Raw genomic sequence first — 26,943 nt, 5'->3', positions numbered from 1 at the left:
AAAGACAAATAGGACTAACAGAGAAATACTTTTTATTTTGAGACTTCTGGAACTCCTTTTAAGTCTTGAAATATTATTTTTGCTCACTTCCATGTCAATTGAAACTGTAATGGAAGCTTCCATAACATGCAACAAAATTTCAAGTGATCAGAAACTTCATCACCATGGGATTTTCTAGAGTTTAAAATACCAGATCCAGCAAATTCATTATTATGTACATTCCAGTGCTTTCAGTGGAAACAAAGTATGATAAACACCAAAAACTTCAGAAAACTCCTCCCCACAATTACTATTTCAGGTTTTTGCTGCTGAATCTCACTTGCTAAAGATGAACAAAAATCTAGATGTCAAGTAGTGCATTTGCTGAATAAACACCATACAAATAAGGTGTAAGTTCATCAGAAATTATGCAATGCAGTGAAGATTTCTGAATTAATTTTTTTTTACTAAATGCAGACTTTTGCAAACCTTGATGTTCAGATGCTTCTCAAATCACAAGATGTACTACAAATACTCATTAATTGGGGTGATGAATTGACAACAAGCATGTTTCTTTGCTTTTTATGCTACTTGTAAATGAGATACTTGAGGAAATAAACTTCCTAAAAAAACTCGTTTAAAGACCGAGATATTCAGGAAACAATGGTTAGTTTCTGCAATAAATCATATCAAAGAGCTGCCTTTGGTTAATGGTTGGACTCAATGATCTTAGAGGTCTTTTCCAATGCTAGAAATTCTATGATTCCAGAATTCTATATAAAGAATCCCTTTTCATGCATTTCACATTTCCAATGGAAGTGCCATCAGAAAAAAACCCCAGCACTTAAAAAGATAAAAAAATGATTCGACTATTTGAATCAGTCATGGATAGTGTTGAAAAAAAATAACTAAAACAACAAAAACCAAGAGAATTGTTTTTCATTACAAGTTACTTCTTAAATAACATCTTAAATACTACCCACAAAGTTAGTTTCATCCTTCTTTTTCGTTGCATTTTCTGTAGGGTGCCACTAAATTGATATTTTGCTATAACTCTCCCTTGTGCTGAGGTTTCTGTTAGTTCTTTAATAGTGTCCTTTATTTTGAACTTAAAAGGCTAAGGTGACTCTCTGTTGAAAAAGCAAGGAAGTTCTGCGTATTTGAAAAGGACAGAGAGGAAAAAAAGCCAAATTGCACTACAAATTTAGGAGGTGGTGAATAAGAGTAACAAAACCTGTATGGTTGTTCAGCTATTTCTTTCAAATATTTTATTATTTCAATCTTTTTGAGTTCAAATCATTAAGACCCACCAGATGAGAGAGAGAAAGAAAGAATTTTTTAAGGAAAAGTCAGGGGCATCTATTAAAGGTGTGCCTAGATGTCTATGCATTTCAACTGGAAAAGAATAAACGATTAACACGTATAATAAATACATTGAAATTTAAGGGTTTTGTTCAAAAAGATTTTATCATAAGTGGCATCCACAGCTAGCTCTTATACCACACAGACAGGCCAATAATTTTATCCTAAAAATTCCAAATGGGGTGAATTTTAATGTGTAATATATGAAAAAATCATAAGAAACTGGTAATTCTTGCTGCTGTTGCTGACAAGAATGGGACTATGAGCATATCACTCAAAAACTTTTAAAAACCAAAAAATTGTCAGCAGCTATAATGTAATAATATCCATTTTAAAGTGACATGTGGAACTGAAAAAAGAAAACTTGAACAGCAAAAAGGAATGAAAATTGTGAACAGTAACATTTCTTTTATGGATATTAACAACCGATACATAAGCACACATAGAAAACTGATGCAAGGCTTTGAAATTAGTACTTCTTTTTCTTTTATGTTAGCAGAAAAGATGTTTTCCTTCTCAATAGTTTAGAGGTTCATCTGAAGGATACTGCTCAAGACTGCACATACCAGGGTGTTGATTATTTTCGTTGTGCAGAAATACATTTTGTGGTTTATAGCAACACACCTGCAATGTGCGAATACAGGGCACATTCTCATGTAAGACATCGGAGGTTACCTTGTTCAAAAGCAAGGAACTGGCCTTACTTGTTAGTCTGCTAGAGCTCAAAACTATTTAATTGAGCACTGTCAGTGACAGAATTATGCACCTATTGTTATATCTGTAATTTGCTGCATAAAGCATTTTCCAGATAATCCAGAAGGAATAATGTCACAAGAAATTTATGGTCTAAGACCAAACAAATATGTAAAAAGCGAACATAAAAGTCATCTACCGCATGTAAGTTTACTATGAGCAGCACAGCTGAGATATAATATTCTCAACTAAATAAAAATTCCTTCTAAACAAATATCCCATCCTCAGTAATGGGCAGTCCTGAAAGCCTAGGAAAAAGCATAAAACAGGGCAAAATACAGGGCAAGTATACAGCATCTCTCAGTGATCTATAGTGTCAGTAATTCTGTGAGACAAAGATACCATCATGCTCAAGTAGCACTAAAAGTGTCATCTGACAGATGAGGCACAAGAGAGATAATAGTGCAAGTGAGTCCTAGATTTGGCTTAACATCCAGAACTTTTTGGCTGAAGTCTTTTGAAAGTGTCCTCTGATTGTAAATGCGCACCTCAAAGGCTGCCAAGAACAGAAGCACTCCACATTAGCCAACAATAAAAAAAAATCCACTTTTCTCATCTGAGGAAAGGAGAATAAGAGTCTTAATATCTGTGGTTGTTTTACTGGGAAGTAGGAAGACCTGATGAAACTTTGTGAAAATACAACATTTAAATAAATCCAAGGAGCTACCAATATAATAAATGGTTACAGTTCATTACCATTTGAGTTAATTAAGTTAATTTATTTCAAGTCCCAGTGCCCTCTCTAACTCATTCTCTGCAAAGTGAGTCCTGTAGCAATAGGACAAGGGGTTGTGGTTTTAAACTAAAAGTTAGTAGATTCAGACTAGATACGTAGAAGAAATTTTTACTGTGGGGAAACACTGGGTAAGGTTGTCCAGAGCAGTTCTACATATGCCATCCATGGAAACATTCAAGATCAGGTCGAATGGGACTCTGAGCAATCTGACCAATTTGAAGATGTCCCTGCCCGTTGCAGTGTGGTGGGGACTGGATTAACTGTGAAGGTCTCTTCTAACCCAAACCACATGGTTCTATGAAATGTAGGCTGTACTGATAGATGCGAAACTGACACATTGTGTAGTTAAGGTGATCATCACAGGTGTGACCTAGCTCCCCAAAGGTTGACTATTCCTGCAATAAATATACTGTGGATCAGGCCCTGCCTGGATGGTTTGAAGTGTATTTAGCTTCTGTAGCATGTGTAGAGTGTTTCCATACATGACTCTTCATAATGAGCCCCTACAGTGTGTCCACCAACACATGGATTCAGGTAAAATTTGAACAGTAGATGTATGTTAAAATAGTGTTCCAGTATTTATTTCACCTACCTATATGGAATAATTTAATATATACTAAACTTTTGACTTAAAATGTTCTTCATAGCAGAAAAACATTCACAGGAGCTATCCAATCTTAAAACTCCAGTATATACCTCCAAGTTGGTTATCAGGTTGCAATTAGTGCAATTAGACGCTATTGTGCCTGTAGCTGGTGCTAATTTATGCTGCTTTAGGGAATATAAAACCATGCCACTAATGTTTAATTAGAAGGGAAGGGTAGATAGGTGGAAATATTAAAGAATTACAGTGTCATTAACAGAACAGATACAAAGTAAAAAAGATCATCTGCCACATCAGCGAGGCAGCATTTCCGTACCTTAAGAATCCTACTGACAACTCCGGAGGTAGTGGGTCTGAAAAATGCATGCCAAGGGGGTCACAGCAGGGTACCAACATTGCTGCCTCCACACCTTTCGGACTTGGGCCATGCATGGTGGTGGGGACCTTAGCACCAAGATGCCATTAGGGTGAGGGGAAGGGTTCAGAGAGCCACAGAGCCTAGAGCTCCAGGAAAAATGGGGCTGGAAAATGTATTGCAAAGGGGACCATGGCATGGTTCCTACATTGCTGTCTTCCAACTAATATAGGTCATCAATCGTGGTGGGATTAGCTGAAGCTGTATGAAGATAAGGTGAGATCACTTGACTTTTTTACCATGGACAGAGACTGAAAGGAGATGATTTTGCAGTCTGCAGTTTCTTCACAAGGGCATATGCTGGGGTAGGAACCATTATCTCCTCACTGGTGACCAGAAAGAAAACATGAGTGAATGGTCTGAAATTGTGTAAGGGCAGATTTAGGGAAAGGTTATTCATCCTCAGTGTGGCAGGGCACTGAGAGATGTTTCCCAAAGAAATGAATGTGGCATCAGACCTGCAAGATTTCCAGAAGCATTCATACGATGCTTTCAGGCATGTGGCATAATTTTTGGGATGATTCTTCACAGGACCAGGAGTTAGTCTTCAATGATCTTGCTGTGTGCCTTCCCACCCAGGTATTCTTTGATTCTATGATTCTAAATAAAACTCATTGTGTCTTTGATGGATATTAGGTGGGTAGGTTTTGCCCTTCCCAGCTATTAGTATCAGAAGATCCAGACTGCCAATCTGTATCATACAGTTTGGTTCACATTTAGACTACTCTTTTTAAAAACATTTTCCTAGTAGCAAAGTATTTTTATAGAACTCAAGTGACATCTTATTAACCAGTTCAATCTCAGTGATATTTATCTTATATGTTTTTAATATACATCAACAAGATTTTCTTTCTGTATGAATATCCTGGATTTACTGTATTACTTGGCTGAAACAAAAACTCCAAATCTGTTGATTTCTACAAGTTGCAGAAATGTTATTTCTAATCTAACATATTTACAGTTGTGGCTCCTCTTTTACAGCAGCATCAATTCCTCACAGAGCAACCTCCAACAACTAACTAGATTTGCAAGCTAACCAATGTATTTATGTAAGCAGAGAGAGCCAACTGTCTGTAGTCTGAAAAATCATAAAAGGAACTGTGGCATGCTCTTATATTACAATAAAAAAACTTATCTATCAAATGGGAAACTGTAATGCTTGCTGATATTTTCAGCTAAAAGAAACAGAAGCACACCCCCTTGATCTCTCCAACCATTTTCTCTAAGTACCTACAAAGCAAAATTATACATCAATCTAAGAAGTGCAGAACAGTTTGTATGTGAAATACTGCAATCAAGTCTTCTACGCATACATACCATCTTTTAGAAAATGCCCTTTTGCAAATCACTGCTTTTCAGTCAGAGATGTAGTCTAAGGGACCTGACATTTGTTACCAGCTGAATGAAATTTTCCATCATATATAAATGACACAAATGCCATTTGAATAAAATGGGGAGGAGAGGAGAGGAGAGGAGAGGAGAGGAGAGGAGAGGAGAGGAGAGGAGAGGAGAGGAGAGGAGAGGAGAGGAGAGGAGAGGAGAGGAGAGGAGAGGAGAGGAGAGGAGAGGAGAGGAGAGGAGAGGAGAGGAGAGGAGAGGAGAGGAGAGGAGAGGAGAGGAGAATTAGAAAGAAGGAAAAGGTGAAGGAGAAGGGAAGAAGTCGTGCACAGGCTCTCAATCTCCTGTCCTGTGAGGATGACAGTCCAAGCACTTATTTGGGATTTAAAGTCCTAGATTTTATCTCCTGAGCAGTTGTTCAATCTTTGTTTGTTGTGATTTTTTTTAATATCCAAATCTTACAATTTTAATTTTAGATTAAATTAATGAAGGCATTTCACTCACAAAATTAATTGCCAACAAAAGAAAGGAAAATACAATTTTTTTTTCAGAAGTCAGACTAGATTTCATGGCTTAGTTCTTTTATGCTTTCATTTAAATCAATGACAATGCTTTAAAATATTTATGTAGGTAAAACATTCTCAAGTGAAATTGTGCTATATGGGCATACGAAAAATAATTATTTTCACTACAGATTTTAATAAAGAGACAAAAATAAAATTCCCCAAGTAAAAAGCATCAAATTGTGGAGTTTGAAACTTGCCTCTTGTCAAAAAATGAATCATTCAGTGAAAAAATAATAATTCTACACATCACTTTTCCCCCCTATGCCTATATTTGAATTTGAGTAAAGAGGCATTATTTAAACATAAACCTTACTCATACTATGACAAAAAATCTGAAAAAAAAATCTGAATTGATTTATAGGGTTTTTTTCTCATTATAACTGAAGCTGCTTGTTTGTTTACATTTTGGCATCTAATTCTGAATGCTGTGAATGTATTCTATTACTTTTCATTTTCATAACAAACACTTTAGCACTTTTAGAAAGGCAGACTTATGGTTTCTGTCCAGCTAAGGTAAAGTATGCACAACTGTATTCCTTAATGGAAAGAACCCTAAGTTTAACACTAAAATCTGTCAATGTTTACCCTTCTGTAACTGGAGGGTCTTTGATGACTGGCAAAATTACAAATGCCTCACCTCTGTGTTGTTACATGTGCCATTCTGTTGCTCTGAGGTGGTTTTTCTTCCTGGAATGACTTCATAGACCAATCACACATCACATATGCAGTAACGCTCATGACTTAACCCTGCTGGATGTGCACATTACTCCTGATACATGATGCAATCAATCCATTTTTTTTTAATTTGACATATTTTCCATGTTTGATTTAAACAGGTTTTTCATAGTTTTTTGCTTTTCGATTGAGGCCTAAGATTCCCTGAGTTTGTTATTTTTCCAAAGACAATGATGAACAGGGAAGTTTAATTTGCCAGTGTAGAGCAAAACACTCTGAGGTAGCTCAATTGTCTTAACAGAACTTCTTTTTCCAGAGGATTTATTAATTTTTTGTCAATGGCATAGCATGCTTTGTGCATGGAGGCCATTTAAATGACAGTCCTGAACTACATATGGCATACTTGAAACTGGTTTCAACTTGAAATAAAGACTTATACTAGCATTTTTTCTCATCTAAATTTGTCTGCTTAAAATCTGAGCATAAAGCCTAAAATAATTTTCAATATTTGTTCTAATGTTAATGAAAGAGATGGGTGCCTTCATGGGATAATTATTCCTGCCATCATTTAGGTTGGGTATGCAGCAATCTTGGAGATGATGGTCTGTCTGTTGCCTGTGTAATTATTCTGGATGTTTAGTTTGCCATTGGCTGGCTAACTTTAACATACACAGTGAATTGTTCTTTGCTTCAAAAATTCATTATACATATCTCAAGACAGGATGTCTTATCACTGGCTTGTTCCCAGGCAGAAAGTGCTGAAATGTTCAAGTGCCCTAGGTGACTTTTTTGGGGTTTACTTTCTGGTGTTGATCCTGGCTTTAAATCAGCAGGAGAGTACACCTGGTACACACCCAGTTGTATGGGCGTATGTGCACTCTTTACATATGAGTGACTGCTTTGTTCTTATGCTTCTGAAGCCTGTTGAAGGACAATGCAAACACTGAAAGATTAAATAAACATAAGGCTAGATTTTGGGCTGTATCAGGGCTGAGTTAGCACCAAAAGACTCTAACAACTCACTCATACCAAACATTGTGCTTTCATACTGGGGGAATTTCAGGAAATGAAATATACAGCTGTCATGAAGTCTCTTTCTTCATCCCCAGTCTCTAGAAATGGAGAAGGTCTGAAACTGTCCATAAGCACAGTGTTTATGATTACCATAACAGTCCACTGAAGCTATGTACAGCCAAAGTCTGCTCTGAGTTGTCTGCATATGTGCTGGGAGATTGGGTTGTGCATCTGGTTATATTTGATCGAAAACAATGTTGTATAAATGCCTAAATTCTAAATGAGCATTTTATCTGCTCTTGCAAAATAAATTTGATTTGCATTCAATTAATGACACAAGTGTGCTTCACTGAAAAGTATCCTAATCCAGTAAGTGTTGTGCTATCTTCCATAAAATTAAAATAAATACATTTTCCTTGAGATGCTGAAGTAATAAAAAACAAGCATATTTTCCACTCAAATAATTTAAGTCTTTTAGGTCTTTTTTTGTCTCCCATGAGTTCTCTACTACTTTATCAAAAAAAGGAATAGAGAGAAAAAATAACTCAGAAGAAAAGCAGAAAAGAATCATTGCTTACCAGCTTTGCAATTATAAAGAAACAGAAGAAAAAAAGAGAGTATCTGATAAATTTTCTTATTGCTAACACTAGCAAAAATCCCCATAGGAATAGATTTTAATGCCATCCCTAGAAGAGAAAAAAAGCCTGAGCCAGCAGCTTGGTATTACAATACTTTTTAAGGTTTCTCAAGGGATGCTATGGAAGAGAAAATAGATATATATGTAGTGGTGGTGAAGAAGGCCTAGACTTTGATCAAATATGAATTCCAGTTCAAGTTAACTAGTTAAATCTCCTCAGATACTTTCATCCTGGAGAATTCCTGAATACAGGTCTGCAAGAATAAAATATAGAAAAATGTAGAGCAATACATATCACACAAAAATGTTGTCCCATCAGCAGCCTTAGGAAGTCCTTGTGTTTCCAGAAGTAGATCCTCTCCTGTGACTCCAGGTGCTAAAGGGGTAAGGAAACACCATGAGCCCCTTATTTTTTGGAGAGTGTAACCTGCTTTCTGGTACGTCCTGGCAATTGCATGCTCCCTTTGAAAAAAACGGTAAAGCAAACTGCCCCTTTATTCATGGTACATAAATTGGAAAATTGCAACATCTATCGCCTTAGTGCAAGCAAAAATGCCAGCGAAAATTTATGGTAGACAAACTGTACTACCTCACAGCAGAACATCAAATTACTTAATCCTCAAAGTCTGTTTCTCTTCCTTGGTTATTAAAGATGACTATATTAATGGAATTTATTCTGGTTCTAGTTCATGATAATTAAAGTGCAACATTTTCAAATGCAGGGGCCAGAGGTTAGGCATGCCTGGGAATTTGACTCCTCAAGTTTAAATATTCAGCATGCCAGATGTCAAGGACAATAATCCCACAGTAAAGGCACTAACAATTAGAAATTTGCAGCTCTGGATAACACAGAGATTAAATCAAAAGCTAGTTTCTCAAGTACTTTTGGGATGGGATGAGAAAAAGAAACAGCAATCTACAAGAAAGGAAGAAAACCTGTGAAGTTTAGCTATCCCGTTGCATTTTAAAGATGTAGAAAGTGTTAAATACATTGAAAGGCTTTATGGGATAGTAGAGGATTATTTAGGTGCTTGCTTCCTGATGATAACATTGGTTATGACACTGAATCACTATAGATATATTGATGCAATAATATCACAAGATTGCCTGATAAACGCTGCAGAAATACTGTTTATTTTGCTGTTGGATGCTGTGCAAGCAGCTTTTTGGTTGGCTGGAAATTAAAGCAAACTCCTCAGAATAGAGGATCTTGAAGAAATTCAGGGGGAGATAAGCAAGGTTAAGATATAGGAAATGAAAGAACCTGATTTAAGTTCAGAGGACAAACAAGCACATCCATACATAAAAAAAAGTAGGCATGCAGACACACTCAAGAGACTTAATAGATGAAAGATGGAGGAGGGAAAATAGAAGGCTGCAGTTCAGTGAAGATCCTTAATTGATTAGAATGCCCACAGCAGTGAGAGACAACTGGAAGTATCAATTAAATATTACAGATGAGTAATGGCAAGCATAAAACTCTTACATAATCAAGTGAAGGTGAAAAAAAAAATAGACAAGTGAAAAAGATCCAATATAATGAGATATACTAAAAGTCTCCTTTTTGTGTTGTGCAGAGTCAAATGTTTTCTTTCTCCACATGTTGCACTTCCTCTATTTAATACTTCACTTATTTTTTGAAATTAAAAGAGCACATTAAAAAAAATCTTTGAATATTCAATATGACCATCACGTTCAATTGTGTAAGGAAGGGGTGTGCCATGTCTCTAGCTCAGTCTGCTGGTCATGAGAGGAGGAAAAAGCTTTCTAGTGAAATATAGTTTAACAAATTTGCATAATAAGATTCTAGATCACCCCCTCACACAGAAGTTATACATTTCTTCAAGCTGGCTATAAGTTATTCGAACACAGTTATACACTAACCACTGACATTTTAGCTAGAAGTAACTTGTTGCAAGCTTTAACAAACTCTCATGACTCTCAAAAGGGACTGGCAGGCATTTGTAACTGAGGTCGAGTCTCAGTGGAGGTTGTAAGCAAGTTGTTTAGAGACCCTATAAACACCAGGCAATTTCATCATGTTGCAAAAAGAGTTCTTAGGACTTGTGGAAGCCTATTTTGAAGAATATTGGTTTACATAAACTGCTGTAGGTATGTTGTGGTTTAACAGTATCTTGTAATGCTTTGGATTGGAAAGGATTTCTGAAGTAAAACACCACAAACACAGGAATATATGTACAGTTATACTGACTCTATTATAAAAGAATAATCAAATAGTTTAACCTGCAATACATTCCAAGGTTGTAACTTCACTTATCCCAGAGGATTTCAAATGCCACAATGAAATTACAAGACTCTTACAATAATTTACATTCATATATGATTTTGGTTTTTTGCTTTTACCTTAGAGGATTGAAGAGCACCTTAGAAACCACCTTCAGCTTTCTGTGGGTATTTTCTTGTCTGAGGAGAATACTTAAAAATGTTTTAATGCCATCATATAGCTCTTTAGCTGCAGTCAATCTGTATATTCTGTTTACAAAGAAGGACACCACCAAAAACAACAGGAAAAATCACAGATTTTTATTTGTGTGAAGATTCACCTCCTTTCCTGCAATTTTAAATAAACACAAATTTAGAGGAAAATATTTTTTAAGCTTCTGAAATAAACCCTTAAATTGCACACACATAGTTTCTCAGGATGAAGGTCAAATGCACGACCTGAATACTGAACCCCAATCTTAATGCATAAAAAGCTTTTTGCAGAATTTCAGCTGTCATTTTATAAAAGCAATTGCCTTGTACTGTAAGGTAAGTATGAAACTTTACCCTTTTACTTTTGTGACTGTGATTATGCTGCTGTCTGTGAGTAGACAGAACAAGAATTAAATATTATTTATAACTTTCCATTCCTTTGTGCACAAACACATGCACCATCGAAACACACACAGCAGTATATACATGTTAATCATTTGAACAGATATAAGTGAGGGAAGAAAACCATCACTGCGAGGGTGGTAAAACACTGGAACAAGCTGCCTGCAAAGGCAGGTGGTAGGAACACTTTCCTCAGACAAAAAACCCCTCAACCAGTATGGGCCCTGATAAACCAAGCCTAGTTGAACCTGCTGTCTTCTTTGGAACAAGGGTGAGTGTACAACAACTCGGATGGTCCTTTCCAAACTAAATTATTCTGTAATTCTATGATTATTTAAATCACAAATCCTACTTACGATGACAATCTCTTCTGTTCTGGGAAAGGAAAAAAAAAAACCAACAAAAAAAACCAACCAACCAACCAACCAACCAAAAAAACAAAACAAAACAAAACAAAACAAAAACAAAAACAAAAACAAAAAACAAAAACAAAAAAAAAAAAAAAAAAAAAAAAAAACAAAAAAAAAAAAAAAAAAAACACACCCAGAAAAAAATCATTCCTCTGAAATCCTGCAAGATGTAGTTCAAGGAAAAGGCAGCTTTCCAGGTGTGATCCCTCAGGTGTGATTTCTTCCGAGTCCTGAAAAAGTACTACAAGGAAAAGTTGTTAACCTTTTACGAATGATAAGCATGCCTTACATTTATATGCTGTCCTATGCAAGGTCTTGTGAACAGTTTTCAATACCTTTCATAGGTCTGTTCTAGACAGGCATTAGGATCTTTCATAACCTGTCACTGGAATTATTTACCTGTCCATTTATAACTAGTTGCTTTCGCCTTCATGACCCCAACCGTTTTCTCTCTTGTACAAGACTCAGTAAAAACCTCAAAAAATAACTAAAAACCTCGATTTTCCATCTCTTACTCACAGCAGCACGATTCACACAGAAATGTAGGAAAATATGACTACTTTCATTGATTTATGTCCTCATCTCAGGGTGAATACTGTTTCTTGATAATCAGGAAATTCAGTTACCGCAGGCTTTTCCAGCTACTGAAGTAACTGTTGATCCAACTGTTGTCTGAGGATTTCTGTGGAAGAACTCAGATATTAAAGAGAAGAAACCATAAAGAAAGATGTTAGAGCTACTGAAGAGTAATGAATAGATTGTGATATTCTGACTGCATTTTTCCCAGCCTGCAGAAAAATAGCAATGCCAGTACTGTACTTTAAAAAGGACAAGTGTGAAGTGATTGCCAAAACAACCAAATCTGTCTATGGCAGCAAAACATTGTTTGATACTCCAGGGCAAATATTGGGTCATGGTAGAAATCTTCATATTGCTGCACTAGAGAGTGAAGGAACAAAGAACACATGGCAGTGAATTTTTGTAAGGTTCTGCAACACAAATTTACAAAGGTAAATAGGAAATATGGTTTCTACTGGAAACATTGTTCGTTGTTCTGATCAACCCTACCACGTACCTATTAGCACCATCAAACACCTAGGAAGTATAATTACATCTATATGCACACACACAAAAATATATTTATATGGTAATTCCTAGTCACACATTTTGTAGAAATTGGTCTGGAATTTAAAAAAAAATGTCAAAGTTATATACAAACTTATATATACAAACATATATATGAAGTCAATAGGACTATGTGCACACATACATGCTTAGAGACATAGGATTTGCCTCCTTGATAAGCCAAGAATGCAGTAAAGTGCCTCCTTCCAACAGAGCTTCCTGAATAGCCAAAGGTGCTTACAAACTGGATATACCAATGTAGTAGGAAAGGCTAATCCACCAGACTCTGCTGCAAATCCTGAGGTTATAAATGGTCTGCAAGGGATTCCTCTTACTTAACGAAGTGCATTGAAATTAAGTAACTTCTCCATAAAGAACTGTAATTTCAGTCTGTCATCATTACTGACCACTGTGGTCAGTCACCACTCATTAATTTTGGCCTGATTCCAGACACCAAAAAAAGTAGAAGCGGTGTTTCCATGATATTGCAACTATTGCCAAGGACTATGTATAGAAAAAAGGAGAATAAGTATCTGTTTATACCAAATCCCCAGCTTTTCCCTCCTTAAAGTTTACTAAAGTGTGATATTATCCACATTACCTCACTCTTTTTCTTCTGGCCTCTATCTAACTACACATGCAAACATATCAACAAGAAGGATATAAAGAAAAAGATGCATATTTATTTTCCATTTCCTTGTCTTCAAAGCTTTCCAGGACAAAAAAAAAAAAAAAAAAAAAAAAAAAAAAAAAAAAAAAAAAACCTGTTACATTTCATTTTATTTTCAATCTTTTTCTCAGCAGGGTAGCTGGAATTCCTGCTTATGTAATGACTAGCAATACAAATTCCACTTCATACAGATACTCTTCTGATAAAATTTCCCTGTTTCCTGACTTACTGGTGTGTTCAAACATCCTACTGTTAGGATTGTCTTATTATGTATAGGAAGAAATGATCCCTCATTTGCTGGAGACATCAATGTAAAGTCATTTGGTGACATTTGAATGCATTAATTTGTGGGGGGAAAGGATAATTTCATTTTAATACACAAGAATTTACATACTTTACTTGCATAAAATTGTCAAAAACCTCTGCAACTAGTAAAAATAGAAATAAAACTTTAATTTCCCAAAGAAATATTCAAACATCATGTAGGAGAAACACACTAAGCCCACAATTCGGGTTAATCAAAGTTACTCATTTTTGCAGGCTCATGAATACAGTGAAAATGTGCATCTTTTCCATGGAATATTGTGGGGTGATGTTTGATTTTCTTTTTCCCCTTCAGAACAGAAATCAAAGTAAACAAGTAATAAAAGAAAACAGACAACATGACAAAACAGAAGTAAATTAAAAGCCCAAGTATTTATACAACAGTGACTACAGAACCCTCAAACCCCTAAATGTTATTTCAACTAGTACATTCCTTCTGGTGTGTTATCATTGGTTTGAAGACATTTGAATCAATCCACATTAGTGCTGAAGGCATTGCCATGCCAGTTTAGAAGTCCTAAATCATGAAGTTTCGGCTTTCTTTTGTACTTTTAACTTTTTTAATTACTTTTCAGACATACTGAAATTCTGCATCTCTTGGAAAGAAACCCAGGAATCTAGGAAAAGAGTCTGTGCTGAAAACTAGAAAACACTCCTGGGATTTTTTTTTCCCCTCAAAAACACCCAGCAGCCTGTTTTCCACGGCATTTACCTGCAGACAATCCCAGTAATGAGCACATTTACCTTCAAACCCAGGCAAGGTGCTGTCCGCATCAACACTGTGTATATATATACTTTGTCCTTTGTTGTTCTTTATAAAATAAAGGGAAGAATTTTTATTTTTTTAATAGGAGATTCTTGAAGATATAGATTTAAGATAGTGAGACATCTTTAGAGAGCTCAAATAGCAAGCAGCAGCACCCTGGTAACTACAAATTTAATCCATTAGAGTCCCTCATTTTGTCTTACTGATTCTGATTATCTTGTGAAGTCACACCTCTTTTACTTTCCATCCCTCTGATGCCTTTAAATTCTTCTAATAACTTTTTTCTCATGTTGAATTTGAGTGATAATAATAATAATAAAGAAAGTATTAATTATCTCAGTTTCATCATAAGTCAGTCCAAGTTGTCTGGTAAAAACCCTTGTTATTAAAGGGAGATTTAGATGTTAGAGCTTTAGAAGCAAGCCTAGAGAACCTGCTCTTGATGATGTTTCCATGAGGAAATTGCTCAAGACAAGATAAAACAGAGCTATTGGTGAGGTATTTCAGGCCACATGTGTGGACTGAGCTGTGAGGCTGCCACAGTCATGATTCATTGGAGTTTTTGAAAGTAACCACTGACTCCATAGTTTGAAACTCTACCCTCCAGATAAACTAAGCTGGTTACCAGGAGTTCAATGTGTGATAATACTGAGAGGAAAGAAATTCTTCTAGGATATAATTCCCTGTATATTATATGAATGGGAATGTGTGTGTTTATGTGCACCCCAAGCTAAAAAGAGCAACAAAAAATATTTTCCTAGTTTCTGAAGGATATATTCCAGATTAACAAGAAAATCATATAGTGAACACCATCATCAAACCATATAATTTCTCTTTTTTTTTCTTTTTTGTTTACTTTTTTATAATGATTGACTGAGAACAAAAATTCAGATTAAAGAAGAAAAAGACCTCAAGGTCTGTAAGAGCCAACTGTTGCAAAGCTCCGAGTGGCACTTCAAGTGACTTGCTTCCTTTCTGTTTTCTAAATAACTTAATTACTACTCCCAGATTATAGCAGGAATACAATTCTTTTGCTTGTTTGAATTTACAAGTCCCTCCCACATAAGCTCAAAATTCATGGCAGGAATTAGGTGATTTGTTTTTTCTCTCTTGAGAATATTTTCCAGAATACTTTCCTTCAGCTACTATTCATGACTGTATGGTTTCAACCTACCTGAAAAATTCAGTAAACTTGTCATTGACAGAAACAATAGAAAGCTTAGTCTTCCCAGGGAGATACATACACTGCATCTATTCATGACTGTATGGTTTCAACCTACCTGAAAAATTCAGTAAACTTGTCATTGACAGAAACAATAGAAAGCTTAGTCTTCCCAGGGAGATACATACACTGCATCAATCTGTTTTCACTGTACTGTTAAAAAGCCATTAAAAGTCACTCCTTCAGGACAAGAGGCCATGAGCACAAACTGACACATTCCATCTGAACAGAAGAAAATGCCCTTTTACTGTGAGAGTGACTGAGCACTATCAGAGAGGTTGTGGCATCTTCATGGAGACATTCCAAACCCTACTGGAAATGTTTCTGCACAGCCTGCCCTAGGTGACCCTACTTGAGCAGAACGATTGGACTGGATGGTCTCTACAGGTGCCTTCCAACCTCAGCTGTTCTGTAATTCTGTGAAAATCTTCAGAAATTCACTAATCACGAGACAATGTCGATGTGTAGCTGGAAAAATAACAACTTCTGCAGGAATAACCTAGCAGAATCCTTATCACAGATTTAACTCTTAAAGACAATGTCCTTGTCTTCTACTCTTGAGAAGATGTGATGGATGTCACGCCCTACAAATTATCTCAGTCCCTCTTTGGATGCAACATTATCAGGCTCTTTGGTGTCACTTCAAATATTCATCAAGATTTCATACAATTTCAGTAGCTCCCTCATCTGGACAATGTGGATGAGGGTACTCAGCTGTCTATTTAAAAGTGCTTGAAGATTCATGGATAAAAAGCACATGAAAACAGGAGATAGCTTTATTGCTGGAAATCTAAAACTAAGGGAAGCTTTTCATTCATTATTTGCAAATTCAAGTCTAAAACTGCCTGCATTTATACTGCAAAAATCAAATCACACCTTTCGGAAACTTCAAAGTTACATATATTTTATTTTAGCCACTAGCCTGATAAGCAATATTCTGCAGTTAGCTCTGATTCCATTCCAAACTGCAAACCTCGTTAGCTACAATGTTTTGATGTGCTTTTATCCTTCATTAGTATTTTGGAGCTTTTTTCCCTCTTCACTTTACCTCTTTATTGCAAAGCAGCATCTCACTCTCTTCTAATTTATGTATAGTTGTGCCCAGCCTCAAAATGTCATTAAGTTGATAGGTCACACTTTAAATTAAGTTTGTCATATAAAAGTGTAATTTAGATCCAATAAAACAGTTATTACCACATTTAATTAGAAAAAGTAGGAGTCGGGTCTGTCTGAGAGACATTCTTAGACATAACCACGCAGAGAGTCAGGCTGCAGGTTTTTTCATTCGAGTGGAATCACTGATTATTGCAGCAGCCCTATTCAAATTCAGCTGAGGGTGCATTCATCTGTCAGCAGAAAAAATCTCAATTAAAAAAAGAAAGATATTTGGAAATTACAGTTTCAAGTGTTCATTGGATCTCAGGTTTTAGTTGATTGCAATGGTGCTGTCTCAGATTTAATAAATGTGCAGTGTCCCCCTTCAAGTGGTTACAGATGCGTTCTTGCAACATCCAAGATCATGCAATTGGGATGAAGGCTAAAAGCAATGGATTTTTTTTTCTTCTGGTTGATTAGTTACACCTGTCACACCCAAAACAACTACTTATTATCTGTTCATACCTGTCAGTTTAAAAAGTACAGGTAAACATTGCAATAATTTACAGTCGTTTCCGAAAGGGAGACACATCCGGAACAGCAAACTTAAGTTCTATGTGGTATAAAGCTGGTTATGTAGGATATAACACAGGGTATAAATGTGCAATTTGCAAAATGTCTGCATTTGACAAGTCTGCTCATGCTGAATTGTATCAACATGAATACATTGCCTGTTTATCAAGAAAGCTAACAAAGTACCTTTGAAAGTATAGTAATCATAAAGTGGCACAGTTTTTGAGAGACTAGTTCTAGTAACAAGTGCACGAATTTTAGGTTAGTGGAGCTGTACTGAGTTTTAGACTGTTAAAGCAGTGACAAAGAGGAATCAGGCCTGTGGAACAGACTCATTTGCAGTTTTAATCCCTCACTAAGATGGGGTTTTTTTACATGCAGTGCCTTTCACACAAAAATACAGATGTGTTTGCAGCTGCAGAACAAGGATACTTTCTTTCATCAGAAAACTAAATGGTTAAATATAGAAAACAACATCGGTAAGAAAACCAACTGTCCTCTATCTACAAGCATATACATATCTAACATGAAAACCTGTGATGTTTACCTTAAAATATAGAGGTTATCTGTTTTATTTAATAATGTTATCTGATGTTGTCTTCACGATTTCAAGAGATGCACCATATCCCATCTTTTCACAACACATTATACTACATTAATTAATTTTTGGGGTTTTGTCTGCAAATTTTACAGAGACAGACATATATATATACACACATATATATACACATAAATATACATGCAAGTACGCAGCCAGAGGGACTTTCCAAGAGTGCACTTTCCAATGTTGTTACATTTTCAAAGGACTGACTGAGTATTAAATGTCAGTATTTTGAAAAACTAGGTATATTTTGTATATCTTTAGTCACCAAATAGTCTTGTTATCTCATATTTTCCATACAGCTGCTTCTTAAAGCATTAGAGTGGCAAGGTTATGTGCTGTAGCAGTTCATCTGTAAGGGGAAGTAAGCAGCTCACCACTATAATTGCTTTTCTAGAGCTCCAGGCATAGATTTGTCATGAACCTTTTACTCCCTCTCATACACCACCTACTACATCTTGTCTCCTGCTCTGTTCCTATGGCATAGGTACAATTCATTCTCCCAGCATTTTGTTGCAACATCTGCCTGGCTCCGCAATCTTATGTGCTGAATGCAATAAATCAACCATGAGCAGAATTTCCCAAGAGTCTAGGATAGATGGCTTTTTTCAAAGTTAAACTTCATGTTGTCCTCTTGCCTAATATATGCCCTGATATTGAGAAAGTCCCCTTTCACGGAACCACCTTCAATTCAACCACTATCCAGTATTTCCATCTGCCACTGCATTTGTTGAAAAAAAAGGCCTAAGATTTGCCCTTTCTAATGGACCCTAATATTCTGGTCTTGAGAATAGGCAAGAAATGACCCCCAGGGACAAATGTAAGGCTAAAGTAAGCATTTAGTGATATCCTCTTAGTCTTCATCTCTTTGTGCCTTAAAAAAAATTCCTTCTTGGGTTTGTAGATAATATGTACTCTTTGTTTATATCTTTGTATTTTTTACTATTTGTTGAATCACTTTTTTTTAACTATTTATGTTTTCAGCATCTGTAGATTATGTCAGTGGTTTGAAACTAAGCAGATTCAGGAAATATTCCCAGACTGGAACTACATCATCTGCTAAGCTGTTACAACAGTTGCTAGCACAGTTTTGGCTTGTACCAATTAGAGCTCTTTTGAATAATTCCCAGGCACAGTTTGGGAGTTAGGCACATGCTAACCATTCCAAAGCTAGACCATTCCCAATAGATAGTTTGGATGCAGTTATTCTGTCTTGGAGGCTACAAGAATTTGGTGCAAATACTAGCTGTTCCTTGCCAGTTAGCCTCGGTGCCAGAAAATTATCATAAAAGTGTATCTACATCTATCATATCTAGTCTGAACTTCTAAATATAGCAAGAAATTATCCAGTTTACTCCTGATTTGTACTAAAACCAATGTTTTCAGACCATTTCTAATCTACAACCACATATTTTTTTCATTTCACATTCCCTAATGCTTGTTTATTTACCTTGTTCATGTGATTGCTAAGCCACATAACCAGAAGCATAAAATTGCTGCAGTATTAAGAAATGATCTAAGGGCCAGATCTGAGGCTAATCTAGCAGAAAAATAAAGCCAGATGACGTGTCTTTACTTAAATGTGGTGATTTACTAAATTATTATTTTTAGCAAAAATGTATTGAGAAAGTGTTCAGATGTGTAGCATTTATGTATATAATATATCAAGATTAAAAAAATACTTTATTAAAAGACAATTTAATTTCCTGAGAAGTGGAGTGCCTCTGTCTTTAAAAGCATGCTAGCATACTGCTATATCTGGTAACTCAGTTAGGAAATATTTGGATATTTTATTAAAAATATGCTTTCTGAAATTCAGCCGTCAGATATATTAATTTGGAGGACAGCCAGGCTCTCTGATCCTATTAACCACATTTGAAAATCCTCATATGGCTGGAAAAGCATAAGATACGTCCTGCATTTCAGAACAGTGAGGGAACACTGTTAGTAATTCACAATCGAAGAATTGCAAAGCTTTCTATCACTGGACTGGCATGGGCCAGGGGACAAGGGCAACCTGGTAATTTTGACCTGATAATTCTGAGTACCACACGCTCTCCCACAGCTAGGACTTTGATTCACTAAGAAGCTTTGAGCCAAGACCTCTCTGTTGATAGCTATGTGATGAATCCCCAGTATGGGAATTCTCCTTGAACTGCTGAGGAGTCACCAGTTGCCCACCATGCTCAAAATTCACACTTCACATTGTAATAGAAAAAACTTTAAAAGTCTGTGTATGGTCTGGATGAGAATGCTAACAAACCCACATGCTTATCACAGGGCTACATTCATCACAAGGTCTTTTTTTCTGCTGTTCTGGTCTGTATGGAGAAAAGGGATGGTATTTTTTATTAGACACAAATTATAGAATGAAATAAGGATGAGTGTTTCTAAGTCTAATAATTTTTAATGCATTTCTCATCACTTTTCAGTTCCACTGTGGTGAGGTCAAAGTTTATACCAGACTGTTCTAATGCCAGAAATGGTCAGTAGGTAATTAGCTAACTGTACATTAAAAATAATCACCTCTCTGTTGAGTCCAATAGTGTGTATGTTGCCTGAGTTAATAAAGCAACATCTACAAAAAATCCAGTCTTTATAGGGGGGTAAACAGAGAGAGAAAGGATTCACAATTCTCAGACCATGTGAGATCACAGCAGCCATTCCCCACCCCTCTGCACCACTGAGGGCAGGAGGCAGACAATTTGTGGGTGAGCCTGAGCCTAGGAAGAAGGGAGGGGTGGGAGAAGGTGTTTTAAGATTTTGGGTTATTTTTCATTACCCTACTCTGATTTGATTGATAACAAAATAAATTAATTTTCTCCAAGCCAAGTCTGTTTTTACCATGACAGAAACTAATGAGTGATTTCTCCCTGCCTTTATCTTGACCCATAAGCTTTTCATTATATTATCTCTTCCCTGTACAGCTGAGGAGGGGAATGATAGAGTGCATTTGGTGGGCAACTGATGTCCAGACAAAGTCACCCCACCACACTGACACTGATAAAGCAAAACATGAAAGAAAGACTCTGACCCTGTGATTTCAGCAGGATTGAGTGAAAGAAACAGAGTTGTTCAAAATTAAAGGAAAAGAAAAAAAAGAAGTTCACACATTCAAGCACAAATATCTTCAATAATTAGCAATAACAGCAAGGGGAACACAATTACAGCCAGACTAAATTGCTTTTTATTTAAATGTTCTCTTTTTAAAATGTATCCCAGTGTGAAAGTCCCTCTTTAAATTAGTGAGAGCATGCATAATCTCAATGTCTCCACTGGGGGTTGTAAGAATATATGTCCTCTCACTTGCTCAGTTGCACATTTAGGGGATTAGAAGAAAATTATACAGCCCTGGGTACTTTATAATGACAGATATCAATAGTAATTTAGCTAATTGAGTGTATTCCAGCTTTATTTTAATTTACTGGTGTTTTTCACTTTATTCTTTGTTATTTAGTTCTGCCTGAGTATTCCTCTATAACTATAAGCCTTGACCCTGCAAATTCTTGCTCATAGAAATAGACTTTTCTTCCTGTATCAGGAAGGAGTTTTACAAGTAGATCTGTAACCATTAGAGGACACTTTAAAAACTAGGGCAAAGAAATGCCTATCTCAGTTTCTAAAACTTTTTTAATCTACCAAGAAAATAAATCCAAGAAATGCTTCTGTAAAAAACAGACTTTTAAAACACAAGCAGTTTCAGTTTTGTCCACATCATTCAAATTTGTGCTCTATTTTCCATAAAATACAAAATTAAACAACATGAGTGAAAATATCATTGAACTTCCAAATTTGTAAGTACTTGATGGAATGTGCTGAAATTTACTGGTTTTGCCAAAGTCTGGTAAAAACAAAGAAATCACCGTGCTTGGAGAAAAACTGTTATGTTTTACTGAATATTCTGAATATGCTACATATCCACCTGAAGGTATTAATGAAATCTAACCAAAACTACTACCAGTTTGTACGACAAGAAGAGCATTAAAAAAATGAAGCATGATCTTAGTATTTTCTGGAAGGATTAATAGGAGTTAATGAGTAATTCTCTTAGAGTATGAGAAAGACTTTGTCTCTTGCTATTACCCTTATTGTAGCATCACTCTACTTCACAGCTGTTTATATAATACAGTGATGTGCTATTTTGACTTGGACAGAGTTCATTTTCTTCATGGAAGCTTATATCATGTTATTTTTCTATTATTATTTGTGTTGGAAACAATGTTGTTAACATAGGGATGTTTAAACAATCATTAAACCTTGCCTACACAGCATCAAGAACTTTGTGGCTTGTCAACCTTCCCTGATGGTGAGGAGGCTGGGAGTGCACAAGATGTTGGGAGGGGACACAGTCAGGACAACCGATCCCAGCTAACCAAAGGGACATTCCATGATATCATATGACATCATGCTCATCAAGAAAAGCTGCAGAAAAGAAGGAGAAAGGGGGAGAAATCTGGAGTGATATATTTCTCTTCCCAGCTGGTTACATGTGAAAGGGTTGGAGCCCTTATCTGCCCACGTCATATTGTAGTGGTTTGAAAGCAAAACAAATGAGAGACTCCAAGTCAGAGATACAATTTAATAGGAAGAAGGGAAAAAAAGTAAAATAAAATAGATGCAATAATACAAAAGACCACTGACAGAGTCAGAATACTACCTGAGCAGAGTGATGGGAGCAGTCCAGATGAGGTGGTCTTCCTGAAGCAGAGATCCTGTAGAAAGGTCTGGTAGCTCAAGTCCTCTGGGAATCCAGTGGGTAAGGGCCCCCTGTACTGTTTCAAACCCCAGATTATATCCAGGTGAGAATGCTTGGTTCCTCCCCCTGGGCGGAGCATCTCACAATGGGATGATGAGTCATGCAGGGGGTCCTTGATGACCCATTAAACAGAGATAGCTCCTGGAGGGAGTTATCTATGAGTCATGGGCAAGGCATCTGATGGGCCATTAACAGAAGATAATGGCCCAGAGGGAGGGGGTCAGGGAAAACACTGCCCCACCTGGATTCAACAGTTCATGAAGATAGTGATAGAATACTTTGTGCACATCCTATACTATAACCCAAGACACATATTCTATAAAGCAATCCATTGTCCATTTTTTTCCAATCTCTGTTACTTCCATTTGCAATGTACACCCAGAGAAAACAGCCCATACAAAAAATGAAAGAATTTTCTTTAATAACTGAAAAGGATATAGATCAATCTCCTCACAGATAATACTATACCAAAAAACGAAACTGCATTGGGGGTTTTGGATGTACCCTCTGCAATCAATATTTTTAGCTATTTCTTTTACAAGGAGGAAGACATACTTCTTATTGTGATTAAACTGCTTCCCAAAAGTATTCCAAAACTAGAACTGCAAATGTGCTTTTATGGTGCTTCAGTTTGCTTGTTTTATTTGCAAGGCCTGACCTGCCAGTCAGAGTCTACATAAAATCGTATCTTTTTGGCCTGGGACTGCTGCAGCAGAAGACACTGAACAAAATCATCATGTGATCCTCAGTGGTCATGTTAGTCTAGGAAACGCAGAACCCTGTGGCAAGCCAAAAATTCCTGCTACTCTAACATGGCAATACTGTTTTACTGAAGCTCTTTATTTGAAAGTCAGATACACTGCACTTTAATTTCCACTAAAAGACTGACTAGGATTGAATTTTAGAAGTGTGTTTATAGCTTAAATTAGACCATTTTCAAACACATCTTTGTTAATAGACATTGGCAATTAAAATAATTTTATAGATATGTATGACCTATGAAAAACAATGGGTGGAAGCCACACTTATTCAACATCTTTTTAGTACAAAGATAAATATAAATCCCATGGGACAGAAACATGAAAAATGGAAATTTTTATAATAGAACCATAAAGCTGATGATATTAAAAATATAGGTAATTTTGCTCTAGAAAATTCAGGACACAACTTGGAACTTTACCAAAATTTTTAAACTTACTTTAAGTACTGTTTTTCCTTCATCTTACTGAATTTTTGGAGGATCAGTTTTTTAAGTTGGTGTAAAACTGTTAAAATAGTAACGACATGCATAACATGACACCTAAATACATTTCGCCAATCTAACATTGTAGGTATCAAGAGATAAAAAAAATTAAAAAAAAAAAAAAAAAAAAAAAAAAAAAAAAAAAAAAAAAAAAAAAAAGGGGCACTAACTTTGAGGAGAACATTTCTCCTTCTCTGGACTACACTGGAAGGGAAAACAACAGATGGGTGCAGGTTGGTACCCAGAGAGTCTTTTGTTGCAGGGTAGAAAGTAGATTTCATTGTCTGAATTTGATCTAGTTGAAAGGGAGAGTTGAAATGTTCCTACATCTACATCTATCCATGCCAGATTGCCATTTTCTGCAGCAGAGACGCAGTGCAAGGCTGAGAATTCATGCAGTGAGAGACTCCTAGATCATAGTCCTGTTATGCACTGAGGAGCCTGGCCCTCAAATTCATGAAAACTCCATGTAATGTAGGCATATAGTTCATCCATCAGTACATGATTGTTTCCTACAGGATATTCTCGAGTGCTTTATCCAGTACAGTATTAAATTATTCACATGGTGGGCTCCCAATTCTTCCTCAGGGAGATTACTATGGACTATTAGACGTCACAGGAAGTTTTATTACTGTAAGGCCTGCATTTTTCTTGGTTCATTTTCATTCAGTTTTTTCTAGCTATGTTCCTTTGGACCTCTCTAAGCACATCCTGTGCATCCTAGGTGTTTACACAATTCAATTGCTTACAGAAAGATACTGCATCCTCTAGAAACAGATGTCTAGCCAGTGGTACCCACCCTCTTAGTTTTTACTCATTCTTCATAATCTGTCTCCCTCAGTGTATTTTTCTGTTGAGTTTCTTGACACAATAATTGTTTGTAAATTGGTGGATTAACAGCTATCTTGGAATCACCTCCTTTAATATGTAAAATATATGGACTAAAGACTAACTTAAAAATCTGCTTCCATGAATATATATTTTATCATCCAGCATCAAGGATGTTTTGAAAAACTGATTTTATTACTGAAAACACACCAAAAGTTGTAAACTGAAGTCCCAGTCGGGAGTCCATGATCTAATGACTCTCTCTTATCATCAGTTGTCTGCCATTAATTTTCTGAAATGAACCGTATTGACAATCATGTCCACAAGTTATTTAGCTGTGACCTGCCACTAGTTTTCAGTTTTTCATGCCAAATGGGAGCATACAATGTGACTAGAAGTCCCCTGAAATATTGCTGAAGGTCGTTCTCTAAAGCAGATGCTTGTACTTGACTGCCTCTACATATTTCGAGAAAAGGAAAAGAAAAAGAGAAGAAACACCTGGAAACAGTCCAAGATTAAGGCCACCTGGAGTGACAGATGTGGTCCTGCTAGAAGTAGAGATGATCCTGTAGAGAAAAAGGTTCAGAGATGGATCTGGTCTTCCTTTGGGAGTCCCATGGGATCACTGGATGTCTGGTGACACTTGTGGCTCCTTTTTATCAAGGTGGAAATGGTTTGGCTCCTCCTCTCTGGGTAGAACATCTCACAATGGGATGATGTAATGTGTCATGTCATTGGTGAGCTTTAATGGCCTTTTAACAGAAGATATCCCCATGGAGGTAATGGGAGGGTGAACAGAGGTAACAAACAATGCCCCACCTGGTTTTAACAGCTGGTTTGTTATCAGAAAGGCAGCCGCCCCTCCCTGGTGGAATTACAACAGGTAAAGAAAAAACACCTCCCCAACTGGAGGTAATCTTTAAATCATTATGAAGATAAATTATTCCTTTTATTAGTAAGCAAAATAGAATTTTTAAGGAAACAGTGCAGTGAATTTTCATCTGTCTTTTTAGAGTTCTCAACTTTTCCACTAAGTGTCAGTTTAGACCATTTAGTTATAATCCTTACTAATGTTTTGTCCCAGTGATTAAAATTGTGCTGAAAATGAAGCATGCGGATAGTTAAAATCAATGTAGATTTTCTGTATTTTTAATTTGGATGCAAATTTTAATGAAAAACATACTTCCAGGGACAAGGGAAGACATTCATATCACTCAGGTTTTGTACCTTCAGAACAGACATTTAAGTTAGCGTAAGTGTAAAAGTTGTCTGCAGAGTGAATGGAGACCTTCAGCTATCTTCAGTTATTGTTTGGTGATATGCAATGAAGAAAACTGATCTAACAGGTACTTCTGCTAAATCATTTATAAATGACTAATAATGCCATGCTTCATATTTAGAACTATTTTATCAGTGCACATGACCTCCAGGTGGCATAACCTGAAGTCAGTTTCAACAATGCATTTAATCACCACTAGGGCCAGGGCATCAGAAGTCAAGAAACTTTAGGATTCTATGACCCTGGTAGGGCCACTGCTGAAGTACACCCTAAGTTTTCAAAATTTAGTGGATCAAGATCTACAGCAGCATGAGCTATCTTTTTAATCCAGTTGCTCAATTCCTTTAAAGGTGATAAGAGTAGAAAAAGTTGACAAGAAGACTTTAGCACTGAGCCACAGGGAAAGAGGTATGAGACAAGAAAGCTCTGATGCTCATCTCTACTGTGGAAGTGCTTTCTGATGGAAGCGTTTGCTGATATCCATCATTTTAAACATTTCTCTTTCTTCCTTGAAACACTTACTTTTCTTTCTTTAAGGAGGGCCACACTGTAGTTATACAAATGGTTAAGCTAACCTTCTTTTGATTTTTCTGACAAATATGCTGGCCATCCAACTAACTGCATATAGCCGGAATTAAAACACCAACCACCATTAAACCATGTACAAGACATAAATTATTTGTGTCAAACTCCAACAAAAATATATTGTTTATGCTCTACTTTGGAAATTATGTGATGACAGACTCATCATGTCTGTGGGCCCCATCTAACTAAATACCATTTTGCATGATTGAAAGAAAGGAGAAATGCCAAGTCAAAGCATCATTTTACAAAAACTTTAACAGCTTGCATTCCCTCCAGTTAACTGAAAGGAGTATCAGCACCACACACTGCTTTGTGCACCCACATCCATCAGTGAGCACTTGCTACCTGATGGGGTCTTTTCCCACTTAGGTTTGACTGTCAAGGAGAAAGCTAGCAATGTTGAAAGGTTTTATGGGAACTACTGTCTTGTTTTATTATTTGTCACTTTTGTTACAACAGTTGAAAAATGAAATAAAGTAGTTGCTATTAAAACATTCTGTAAAAGATGAGAATGACACTTTATTTAACCAGACAATCTTTTCCAGTCTC

The sequence above is a fragment of the Chamaea fasciata genome, unplaced genomic scaffold, assembly GCF_029207755.1.
Source record: "Chamaea fasciata isolate MVZ Bird 193981 ecotype frontalis unplaced genomic scaffold, bChaFas1.0.hap1 SCAF_2, whole genome shotgun sequence".
In the NCBI taxonomy this organism is placed as follows: Eukaryota; Metazoa; Chordata; class Aves; order Passeriformes; family Sylviidae; genus Chamaea; species Chamaea fasciata.
This window is presented reverse-complemented; position numbering follows the sequence as displayed.